Here is a 13,569-nt window from a genome sequence, read left to right on the forward strand (position 1 = left end):
ATTCTCCCTCTGCCCCCCCCCCCCAGTTGAGCTTCAGTAAAGGACCTGATTCTGTGATTTCAAACCTAGAGATGCTTGTCTCTCCCAAGCATTGCAAGATTCAATCCCAGGGAATTCAAACTCCCAGATTTGTATTATTCCTTTTTAAAAAATTAATTTTGTTTTGATACAATCTAAAACCCCCAACATATTGTCAATCAGCTCCCTAATGCGTGAACTTTGGTGAAAATTAAATTTATTATTGTTGAGTTGGGTTTCCATGACCCCATTGGGATTCTCTTGGCAAAAGTACTGGAGTGTTTTGCCATTTCCTTCTCTAATTCATTTTACACATGAAGGTAAAATGACTTGCTCAGGGTCACACAGCTAATGGGTATCTGAGGTCAGATTTGATCACAGGAAGGAGTATTCCTGACTGGGATACTATGGCGCCATCTAGCTGCCACCAATTGACTAGAACAGCAGGAAAAGGGACTTTGGACTGATGATGCTTATAACTTTGTTAGTTGATTGTTTCCCTATTTTTTAAATTATGATAAAAATAGCCAGGATTTATGGTGCTCTTTGATGATCACAAAGCTTTATATGGTATTAGATGGTGGAGTATTTTTTCAGGGTAAGTAGTAATATTGATCAGTGATTTTGATCTCACTTTTATAACCATCTAAAGGGTTTGTGACTATAGAGTGCAAATAATTGTATATATTTTTAGCCCAGTTTCTCTTCCTTCCTGAAAGTCTTCCTGAATTTCTTTGAATTCTTTCTACTGGTGATCCTTGAACTGGTCTGTGTTCCCCCGTGGGAAAACAATTTGGAATAATGCAAAAACAGTGACAACATTTGAGTCAGAGATTCCATTTTTGAGTTTATACCCAAAGAAGTCACAAACAACTTTTGTCTTTTTCTACCCAAAGATTTTTTTTAACTCAGTGAGTAAGACAAAGGCATTTACTAAATGCTGATTAAGCTGTTAAAAAAGGGTGAACTCCAAGACTATTCACAATTTGTTGGCTAAATTACCATATAGAAAGGCCAGGAATGTGACCAGGCTGGCAGAAAACACCCTCTGGGCTTAGCTTTGCCTTTACCCCCAGTCCCTCTACCACCTTAACTCATCTAGATAGAGAGTGAAAGGGAACTGGACTTGAAATATGGTAGTATCCTGGAACTCCAGAACATTTTGGCAATAGCTAGATGAGTAGCTATTATAAAGTAACATTATAATATATATTAATTATATATATAATATATAATACATATATATGAGTATCTATCTATCTATCTATCTATCTATCTATCTATCTATCTATCTATCTATCTATAGTATCTCTTATATAGTGAGCAGGTGAAAACCTGTCCTTTAAAGATTAAAATGTTAAGTTAAAAAAATGACTTGGGCAGTAGGTGGCATCATAGTGGATAGAGCACTAGCCCTGGAGTCAGAAGGACCTGAAAACAAATGTGAACTTGAGTAAATTTTAACCCAAATTGCTTTAAAAATGCAAAAACCCAAACCAAAATTGAACCTGGCCAAGTAGTCCATAATACCTTCTTAAGTCAAAAGCACTTCAGTTCTTAAAAGAGGTTGGCAAAGTTTCAACCAATTGATAACATACTGAAGAAGGTTCAATAACTGCCTCTTTGGAAATATTTTTTATTTTAACCTGCATGATTGACATGACATTTTTATTAATCTGTACAAGTAATCTGCTTCCTTTAAAAATAATATTAAATATTATTATTAACTTAATATTATTTAGTAAATTACATTATTTTTATTCTGGTTTCTTTTCCTTTCCTAAAAGAGTCAGTCATGTTTGAATTGATCTTTGGCCCAGAGATCCCATTATTGGGTTTAGTTTTTTTTAGGTTTTTCTTTTTTCTTTTTTGGCAAGGCAGTGGGGTTAAGTGGTTTGCTCAAGGTCACACAGCTAGGTAAGTATTACGTGTCTGAAGCCGGACTTGAACTCAGGTACTCTTGACTCCAGGGCCCGTGCTCTACCCGCTGCGCCACCTAGCCACTCCTCATTATTGGGTTTATACCAAGTGATGCTAATTGCTACTCTGAAAAAGCCAATGTTCATGTTTAGTATTTTATCAGGCACTTTGTTATCTTTCAGGAGCAGCTAGGTAGCACAGGGTACAGAAGACTGGGTCTGAAGTTAGGAAAAATCATTTTCCTGAGTTAAAATTTGGTCTCAGACACCTACTAGCCGTGTGACCCCAGTTAAGCACTTAACCGTGCTTTCCTCAGTTTCCTCATCTGAAAAAAGAGCTGAAGAAAGAAATGGCTAACCACTCTGGTATCTTTACCAAGAAAACCCCAAATGAGGTTATGAAAATGACCAAACAACAATAAGGTTGCAATTATTTTTTCATCAGCATTATTACCCAACACTTTATAACCTGCCACTTTTATTTCCTCCAATGGTCTTAGATCTAGACAGTAAACAAAGCAAGAACGTAAGCCTTGATTTGTAGCATTGTTAATGAATTAGTTGTACAAAATACATACATATATATATATATATATATATACATACAGAATATATTTGTGCCCCCTTCATATATAAAGAGGAGTAGTAAACCAATGAGAGTCCAGGCCTTAGAATGAATACTATTTACTCTCTACCTGCTGGTGCTCCATGTGGAGGCTTAGGGATCCCACACCTGGAAATAGGAGATGGTCGGAACTTTTCTCTCCTTGCCCAAGAGCATGTGTAGGTATCCTCATTGGTTCTTATCAGATCATCCAGGAAGATTTCAATTGGCTGCTAAGCTGAAATTGAGTTGAAACAGGAAAAATTGCATTCTGCAATTTTTTGGAGACTTTTGAGGGAGAAGGAAGAAAAATTGCTGCAAGCCTCCAGATAAGGAGCAACAGAACAACTAACTTATCTCTCCACTAATCTGCCACGTGGCCATTTATTCTAGGTAAATGAATTTCAGATACAGATCAACACAAGGTTACAGCTGTAATCTTTATGTCTCGAGAACAGTGTAATAGGAGTACTGGCCAATGGGAGCCTGATGGTTAGAACATGCTGCATATGATCTAAGGAGCAGGCTCTCACTGAAAAAACATATTTTGTTGTTCAGTTGTTTCCAGTCATATCTTTGTGATTGTTTGTTTTTTAGCAGAAATGCTGAAATGGTTTGTCATTTCCTTCTCCAGTTCATTTTACATATGAAGAAACTGAGGCAAATAGTGTAAAGTGGTTTGTCCAGAGTCACATGGGTAGCAATGTCTGAGTCCAGATTTGAACTCAGGTTTTTCTGACTTCAGATTTGGTGTTCTATCCACTTCACCATTTAGATGTCCTGGAGATGTTTCTAGGAAAGCTGGTTTGAAATGTCTAATAGGCATTTGGTGATGCAGGATCACAACTCAGTGGAGAGTCTGGGGCTGGAGATATAGATCTGAAAGCAATCAGCATAGAGATTATAATTAAATCCATGGGAGTGAATGAGAGGAAGAGAGAAGAGAAGGGCAGAGGGCAAAGCCTTGGGGAGCACCCCAGTCAGAGAATGTGATATGGATGAGGAACCAGCAAAGGAGATAGTTAAGGATCAGTAAGATGGGGGAAAGAGATTGTCACCAAACCCAAGAGGAGATTGTGTCCTGGAGGAGAGTGTGATTAACAGTATAGAATGCAACAGTAGTCCAGAAGGATGAATGATGGAGAAGGGACTATTATCTTTGGTGATTAAGACATCTTGAAGACTTTGGAAACAATAGATCCAGCTAGATGTTGAGGTTGGAAGTCAGATTTTTGAGGAACTGAAGACTAGAGATGTCGTGGAGGCAATGAGTACAGGGAATGTCTTCATGCAGTTTGGTTGAGAAAGGGAGAATATAGTGTTTCAGGAGATGGGTTTATTTTTATTTTTTTTAAAGGATGATGGAGACTTGGTGTGTTTGAGGGCAATAAGGAAGGAGTCATGAGATAGGAGAGGTTGAGTATTTAAGAGAGAAAGAGGGGATGATGAAAGTTACAATACATTAGAAAAGTCCCAAGGTGAAGGACTTGAATGAATAGGTAAGGAGGACCACTTCATTGTCAGGGGGTGGGGAGGAGAAAGGAAGAGTGGGAGGCTAATGAATGTCCTCTTGGAAATGAGAGGACTATTTGATTTTATTTTGAAAGGAACAAGAGATAGTGTCATTTTCCTTTTATGAAAGGCTTTTGCTGAACTGCAGCTGCTTTTCTAAAAAGAGCTATTTAAAAAAAAAACCCAAATCTCCCAGCTTTGAACTAAAAGATCATCAAAGAATATGCTCTTGATGAGAAAAAGATAGCACTTTAGCTGGGGTCTTGAGCTGAATTTAGAAGTGGTTAATCAGGGAAACAGTGGGTCCATGAAGTCATGGCATCTAGGGGAGATCAGGGCAGAAAAGGTTTGGGGGAGCAGTTCAAAGATCACTGTAGGACTGCCTCTGTGGGGGGGTGGGGGGAGGGAAGCAAGAATAGGGGGAAAATTGTAAAACTCAAAATAAATAAAATCTTTCTTAAAAAAAAAACAAATGCCACTGTAAAACATCAGAGGTCCTTGATGTGAGCTACTTCTCATACATACCTGTCCACAATGTCCCCTATGAGCCTCCACGCTTCTTCCTCATAGTGTGTGCTTATGGAACAGTGTATCTTAGCTTTACAGGTAGAATATTTTATTAAGACTTTTCTTGATTTGTCATTCTTTGCTCTGAACTAATCGTTTATTTTTATTCATTATTAAAAGTAAATTCACTTATGAGAACTCACAGTTCGTTGCATCAGTAGTTGAAGAACCACCAGAAACTTGGGTTTACCTTCTCTGGGGCATCCATCCTGTGACTTGGAGGATTCTGTCTGTTGCTATAAGAAAGGGATCATCCAGTATCTCCATCTGGATACCTTAAAGTTCCAAGATGAATTGAATTGAAGAAAATGACACATTTTTCTTTTGTTTTTCATATTGTCATTAGGTAGTTTTCTTAGGTGTCCCTTTATAAGTCAGCCAGACAGTTGTAAGATAAATTGGAATGGTTGTGGGCTGCTCTCTGTTGTGGTACCATTTCCATTCAGAGTGTGGAAGCTTGACGTGAGCAGAATGGTGGGCAACAGAGAAATCTATAATCACTCAGTGGGCTATGGGTATTGCAATGCGAAAGGTTTACTCTACCTTAAGCAATAAGGATATTGAGAACATCCAAAGAGAGAATTTCTAAAGATGAACCGTCAAGAGAAAAAGACGTCCATTAGGACAGGAATGGCTAAAAATGGACATAAGTCTGACTATATTTCAGTAAACAGATTTCCCAAACTAAGATACTCCCCATGTCTCCTTTAGGAAGAAATATTTAATATTTGGTTCAACTAAATTGCAGTATTCACAAGCAACTAATCCAGAAAAAAAATGGGTTTCTGTGAGGAGGGGAGATGAAAGGAGTAGGGAGCCTCAGGGCCAACCTCTTACATACAGATGGAATTCTGAGGCTGAGAATCCTGAAGTTAAAGAAATTCTTGCAAACCTCAGAGAAATAAATTTTTGGAGATAAGCCTTTGCACCAAATTTATTTTGTTTTTCTAACCTATTTGATGGAAAGGTGAGAAGCTGCACATTTCACACATATATGCAGTCTGCTATGGAGACTAATGGTGAGAGGAGTGATAAAACCAGAGGAAGCAAGATGAGGTTAAATGTATGAAGTTATATGTCATCAGGAACCAAGGTGATTTCCCCAATAGATAAGTGGTCAAATGAGGATATGAACAAATAGTTCTCAAAAAAAAAATGTCGCCTATTAACAGCCATAGAAAGGAATAATCCAAATCATTAATAACAAGAAAAAATTAATTCAAAATTACCTGGAAATTTCAACTCATTCCCAGGAAATTGACAAAAAAGGCAACAGTGAAGTTGGAGGATATCTGGTAAGATAGGAATTTGTTTTTGCTTTTATTCAGTCTTGTCTGACTCTTCATGACTCCATTTGGGGTTTTCTTGGCAAAGATACTGGAATGGGTTGCCATTTCCATCTCCAGCTGAGTCAAATAGTTAATAAGATTAAGTGACTTGTTCAGGTCCTACAGTTTGTAAGGGTCTGAGGTCACATTTGAACGAAGGACTTCCTGACTCCAGACCAAGGGCTCTATTCATTGTACCTCTTAATTGTTTTACCTGGTGGAGCTGTGAATCAATAAAACCATTTTGGAGAGCAATTTGGAATTATGCAAATAAATTGATTAAAACATCTATACTCTTTGAATCGGGGATTCCACTAGTAGGTTTATTTCAAGAAGGTAAGTGATAAGAAAAGCTCCGTATGCATCAAAATATTTATAGCAACACTCTTTGTGATAGCAAAGATCTGGAAACCAAGTCAATGCTTTTATCGATCCAGGAATTGCTAAAAAAAAAGAGTGGTACATGAATGTCATGGAATATAACTGTGTTGTGAGAATATATGTGATGAGCACAGAGAGGCATGGAAAGAGTTACATGAAATAATGCAGAGAGAGGAAAACTCTACCCAGTGACTACAGAGATGGAAACGGAAAGAACAAATACCACAGAACAACTGAAAGTGAATGTTGCAAAATGACCAAGAACAAGCTTGTCCTCCAACAAGAGAGATAGAAGACACCTTTCACTCTTGTGCAGAGGTGGGAGGTATAAAACATTGAATTTATTTTCAGACTTTTTCCATGAATGAATTGGTTTTGTGGATTCTCTCCCTCTATCCCATCACCAATTCATCTATTTTTTTTTTTTATGTTTTTGCAAGGCAATGGGGTTCAGTGGCTTGCCCAAGGCTACACAGCTAGGTCATTATTAAGTATCTGAGTGTGGATCTGAATTCAGGTAGCTTCTGACTCCAGGGCCAGTGCTCTATCCACTGCACCACCTAGCTGCCCCTCATCTATCTCTTTAAGAAAATATCCTTTGTTTTCTTAGATAGCTCTTTGGGATGAGAGAGAGGAAGGTCTACAGGAGGAAACTGAGTCAATACAAAAATAAAATATTAATACAATTTATTAAACTTCTTAAAATTTAATTTTAATTTTTAAAAAGTACTGAGGCTATTTGCTTTTGAATAATCAGTATTAAGAACAGAAATAGCTAAATCATGAACAATTGCCATAGAGACTAAGTTAATTCAAAAACAATGTCAGAATTATCCAACTATAGCTAACTTCAAAACATCTTCTCATACCATAAGAGCAAAAGAAAATAGAGAAATTTGGTTCAATGGAAGCTGATGCTTCCAGAACTTAACAATCAGAATCAGAATAGGGTTAAAGATGGGAGGTTACCTCAGATTCTAAAAAAGCCCAGCTTGTCTGTGGGTCTTTTCCAAATGACCTCACAGGACATTATGCAGAAGGCAATGGCCACAAGTGGCCCACAGAACTTCCCAGTGAGTTTGAAGCAGATTAAAATATAACTGGAAAATATTTAACAAAATAAAATAAAAATGAAATACAACATGGATAATGTTAGTTTGTGGTTTTCTAAGTCAATACACAGCATCAGGATCTCATTTCTGTTTGTAGAAATTTTACAAAAATTCTAATTGTGTTCCTATGGGTAGAATGCAACTATTGTGCTTGTTAGGGGATGTCAATGGGAGAGAGGTATTTGAGAAAAAAACCATCAAGAACTATATAGCCTATGAAAGGGCTAAGGATCTGGACTGAGTGTAAAGCACTCTCCCTACTTGGGCTAAATCATAGTGATCTAAGTTCACTAATGAAGTTATTGGTGTCAGCAGGAAATGAATTAATTAAAAAAGCATCTGTTTGCTGTGGGACAGGTTCTAGACATATAAATCCAAAAGTGAAAAAGGTCTTTGCTCCCAAGGAGCTTATATACTAATGGGCAGAAATAACATAGACCACACCAGCAGGGAATGATGGGCAGACAGGACAGTTTCAGGCTGGAAAATTAGATAGATGATGGATGGAATCAGAGGACAATAGGTTGGAACATTCTTTCCAGAAACAAAGGCTACAGTTTGACTAAACTGGAAATCTCTGGCAAGACAGGGAGAGACAGATGGTTCATTTGGGGTAGCAAGGCAGATGGTGAGAAGACAGCTGGGGAGGAAAATGAAGCATGGCTAGAGGAGGCTTAGATGCAGTGGACCATGTGAGACATTCACTGCTCAGAGCAATAGGGCTTTGGTGTGAGAGTTCTGGAGTTGAAAGGATTAAGTCTTCCAGAGTATGGGCTCTGGACACTTCAATAAGATACCAAAATGGTGGATACTTTAGATTTGATATTCCAAATGTCACTAGAGTTTTTGCATGAATTGTGCAGAATACTGGAGGCAATGAGTTTGGTTTTTTAATTTTGTGAGGTAATAGAATTTAAGTGACTTGCCCAAGGTCACACAGCTAGTGAATATCAAGTGTCTGAGGCTGAATTTGAACTCAGGTCTTCCTGGCTCCAGGGACAATCCTCTATCCACTGCACCACCTAGGTGATCCCTATGAGCTTGGTTTTAATACCTCAAATCTACTAAACATCCATGCAGCCTGTAGAGAAACTTGAAGCAGTGGTCAGCAAAGACCATCACTAGAGCCCTAGTTCCTTCAGAACTCATAAAGAGAACCAGAGAGTTTTGACTTTGGTGACAGCCTAATGCCTGGAGAATGGATGGATTAGATGAGAGAGGGAGGAGGGAGGAGAGGCTTATTCTCCTTGTGAGTATAGAAGATACCCAAGCAGTAATCCTCTTCCCAAATCTACCTCATCGACTCAAGATCTTTCTAAGAGAAGTCTGACAAGATTCCCCTGTGCACATCTAAGAAACTCGTCCACAAGGTTTATCCAATGGCACTACCTAGTCCAGAAGTCCATTTGCAACACCTAGAGTGGTGGCGTAGAAGAAGATTTGCATGATCAGGTTATGTGTAGATGAGATTTTGAATGAGAAACAATACAGACAATAAAGATACTAGCAACTGCTTTCCAGGCAACCCATGGTTTCAATGGCAGCAGAGCAAGGCAAAGAAATGCTGGATCTCATCTGCTCAGATAGATTTTTTTTTGTTTTTTTGTAAGGCAAATGGGGTTTGGTGGCTTGCCCAAAGCCACATAGCTAGGTCATTATTAAGTATCTGAGGCCGGATTTGAACTCAGGTCCTCCTGACTCCAGGGCCGGTGCTCTACCCACTGTACCACCTAGCTGCCCCTGCTCAGATAGATTTTGCCATCATGATCTATCTACCCTAAAAGATATTTCAGGGATGCCTCTGATTTTTATTACCTGTGTGACCTTGGATTTACTCTGCCTGGGCCTCAGTTTTCCCAGTTTGTCAAATGAGAGCATTGAACAAGATGATATCTGATCATCTGAACTAGATGTTCCCTTCCAGGTCTGGGCCTATGACTCTTTGACTTTGCATTAGCTTTTGGGGAAAATAAGTGGCCACCTTGGGACATAGTTTCATAGTTTACAGGAAATACTAGGAAGTTTTGGTGAAGGGGAATGATCTCAATATCTTTGAAAATATGCTGGAAGAGCACAAGAAAAGATGATGAGCTTGAGCCATCAACCTCAGGGCTGGAGGCCTTTGCTCCAAAGAGTTAAAAAAAAGAGGAAAAAGAGCCACATGCACAAATATACAGGACTTTTTGCAAAAACCTGGAAATTAGGGGAAACTTGGAGAAGGGCTGAACAAATTATGTATGGTGTTATGGTGACTTCTTGGGCTCCTAATGTATGAAGGATGATGTGCTAAATTTCATCTCTCTCCCAGGATTCTAGGGAGATCTAGTCTTTAGAATTCTCTCGTACCCTCATCAACTTGTGTTCCATCAATTTTAAGGGGTCTCTAGGACCCCAGTTCTATTTTATCATCAGATTACAAAGACATTTATTCAAAGAGATAACAAAAATATAAGAACCCCCCAAATATAGGTGGTGGTGGCTGAGCTAGAAGACGCTTAGTTGAAAAGAACTCAGTTTCAGAGGAGATGACACAATATATAGAATATATAGAATACCAATATATAGAATACCAACCCTGGAGTAAGGAGGACCTAAGTTCAAATCCAGTCTCAGATATTTGATACATCTAAGCTTTGGTACCCTGGACAAGTCACTTAACCCCAATGCCTTGACAAAAGCAAAAAAAGAAAAGAAAAATAAAAGAACTTATTTTCTAGAAAATCTGTCATGTACATGGGTTACATGGTATCTCAGCAAGTGGTAAACACTGACCTGGAGAACAATCCTGCCCATCAGCTGGCCAGACCCAGCCAGAGAACCTTAGAAAAATTAGACTTTCCAAAGATTAGGGGAATGGTCAAATAAGCTGTGTACTTGAATGTAGTAGAACATTACTGGGCTTTAGGAAATGGCAAAGCTTGGGAAGACCTGTGTGAAATTAACAGATCCAGAAAATTAAAATGTCCAATGACTTGTTCGGTCATGATTTTTTTATTTTATGAGGCAATTGGGGTTAAGTGATTTGCCCAAGGTCACACATCTAGTAAGTATTAATTGTCTGAGATGCATTTGAACTCAGGTCCTCCTGACCCTAGGGTTGGTGCTCTATCCACTGTGCCACCTAGCTGCCCTGATTCTTTGTGACCCACTAAGGACCAAGCCAGCCAATACTGGCCATGAAGTTTTCTTGGCAAAGATATTGAAATGGTTTGCCACTTCTTTCTCCAGTTCATCTGTCAGATGAGTAAAACTGAGGCAAATAGGATGAAGTATCTTATCCAGGGTCTCAAAGCTAATAAGTGTCTTAAAGAGTTTCCAGACTCCAGGCACAGGACTCTATCCACTGAGTCACCTAGCTACTTCTATCCAATAACTACATTCAAATAAGTGGGAAGACCAAACAGGCCACCACAAAGCACTCAAAACTGAATGTTGCATTTTCTTACATCCTCCTTCCTCCTCCCCATTGCATATATTTTTGGATTCTAATTTATGTGTTGGTTAGATTTGCTTGTTGTTTTTACTAAATTTTTTTCTAATTTTCTATTTTAAAAAATTCTTTGTACTTGGACAATGGGCAGCATATGCCAGTAGTCCTTGCTCCTGGACAAAGGGATCTCTGAGCAGCAGTGGGCTAGGCCCAGTTGATGTTTAAGTCTGGCATCAATATGGAAAGCCACCAGGAGGGGGCGAAGGCAGGCAGGGGATAACCAGAGCAGATTAGAGAAGGGGTTGATCAGACCTCCTGTCCAGATCAGAGGGGGCTGGGCTCTGAGATGGGCCCAGCTCTTTCAGCCTTGGCAAGAGGGAGACCCACTGAAAAGAAAAGAAAACAAGGAATAGAAAAGAATAAATTCTTAGTTATACTGAAATTTTCTGGAGATAGGGAAGCCAAAGGAATACAGGGGCCCCACAAAATAGCAGCCATATTCAATTAATGTATAGAGGACTGGTTCTGGGAGCAAGTAGGTGGCACAGTGGATAGAGCATTATATTATCCCTGGGGTTAGGATTATCTGAGTTCCAATCCAGCCTCAGACACTTTCCAATTGCGTAAGCCCTGGCAAGTTGAGAGAGAGAGAGAGAGAGAGAGAGAGAGAGAGAGAGAGAGAGAGAGAGAGAATGAGTGCCTTCACTCAGATTTTGAGGAGTTGTTCATACTGATACTTAAGGTTTATGGTTTTTTTGAATGTGGTTTTGTGTTCAGCATTTCCTTTGTGTACAGGAAATAAACACCTGTTGTTGTTGTTCAGTCATGCGTGACTCTTCATGATCCCATTTGTGGTTTTCTTGGCAGAGATTCTAGAGTGGTTTTCCTTCTCCAGCTCATTTTACAATTGAGGAAACTGAGATAAACAGGGTTAAAGTGACTAGCTCCTAAAATATTTGATAATACATTAAATACCTAACCCATGCCTAATTCCTATCATATGTGGTATTTGTTTCTACTCCCCCTTTGGAAACCAAAACTTAAACTTTAGTCACCCCAGGATGCCCATGGAAATGGTTCACAGATCCAAGTGCGTGAAAAAAGGAGTCTGACCTTGACTAGGAGAGCAGCTGTTGTTCATCCTTTGTTTTCAAAGAGGACCAATGATATCATGATATTGGGGTTGTATGACTTGCACCTGAATTGGATTTAAGTGCTATTCAAAGTCATCAGCCTCACTCTTGCTTCTCTTCATTGAAACCCAGTCTCACCGAGCTCTAATCAACCCATTGCACTTCCTTTGGCTGCCTTCCTTGCCATTGGAAGAAATTGTTCTCATCTGCCTATTCCATCTGGGAAAGTCTTCTCATGCTTGGGGTAGACATTTCTGACTCACCAATGGGTTTGAGGTTTATTGGTTACCCTCAATCTGGTTTAACCTGTCTGCCAAGACAGATTTTACTGAATGTGACTGATGAACATGCTGTAGCTTTTTGGAATCACAGGTGAAAATTGATTGAATCAGTGGACACTGACGGTGGATGAGCAGCCCTGAGGAAAAAACTTTAAAAATCCCAAGACAAACACTGTCCTAGTTGCATGCATGGGTCAGAGTAGATGGGTTTCTTACTAGAAAGAACAGGGATGTAATGCTTCAGCTCTTTGACTCCAGTCTTCAGTGTTAGATATATATATATATATATATATATATAATATATATATATAGTTTTCCTGGTTCTGCCTTACTTCACTTGCATCAGTTCATGTGAGTCACTCCATGCTTCTTTAGATTCCCCATAGTCTTCATTTCCTAGGGCACAACAAAACCCCATGATACTCACTTATCACAGTGCTTGGCCATTCTCTGATTGATGGACATCACCTTTGGCTCCAGAAAGCCATCTGAGTTATATGTCATTCCAAAGAATTAAGAACTATAGTCTAGTGGCTGGGGAAAGCCTGAACAAGTTGTGATATATGAGACTATATGAGAGACAGGATAGAGAGCAAACTGCCAGGTCAGGAAGCCCTGAGTTCAAATCATACCCAGGACAGACTGGTACTGGCTCTGTGACTCTGGGTTAGTCACTTCACTTTAGCGTTTTCAGCAAACTCTCTAAATCTACAGGTTGCAAAAATAATTGCAAGCTGTATTAATAGTTTCTAACACTGGTGAAACTTTTGGTCCATGCACCCTCGCCATATATATGATATATATAATATGAATATATATATATATATATATATATGAATACACACATACACATATACCTACAGGATGATGTTTGTCCTTCATTCTTTTTTATTTTATTTAGGGTCCTTTTTTTTTTTGCAAGGCAGTGGGGTTAAGTGGCGTGCCCAAGGCCACACAGCTAGGTCATGATTAAGTGTCTGAGGTCGGATTTGAACTCAGATCCTCCTGACTCCATAGACATACATAGATCCGTGTGTCTCTTTTGCTCTCTCTACACACAGCCTAAGGAAGGATGGACATGAAGAATTAAGAGAAGAGGGACCCTAGGGTTTAATGGGTGAAAAGCCCTTGAGGACCATCTGGTCTGATTCCCTTGTTTTACAGTGAGCAAGCTGAGGCCCCGGGAGGGGATGTGACTGACAGCTGGCATTCCGGGCGTCTCCTCTTGCCCCTTCCCCTCCAGCCTGGGCATCCACGCTGCTAAGAGCCACGGTGACGCAGGGC

Source organism: Macrotis lagotis, chromosome 1 (assembly GCF_037893015.1).
Source record: "Macrotis lagotis isolate mMagLag1 chromosome 1, bilby.v1.9.chrom.fasta, whole genome shotgun sequence".
Taxonomy (NCBI): domain Eukaryota; kingdom Metazoa; phylum Chordata; class Mammalia; order Peramelemorphia; family Peramelidae; genus Macrotis; species Macrotis lagotis.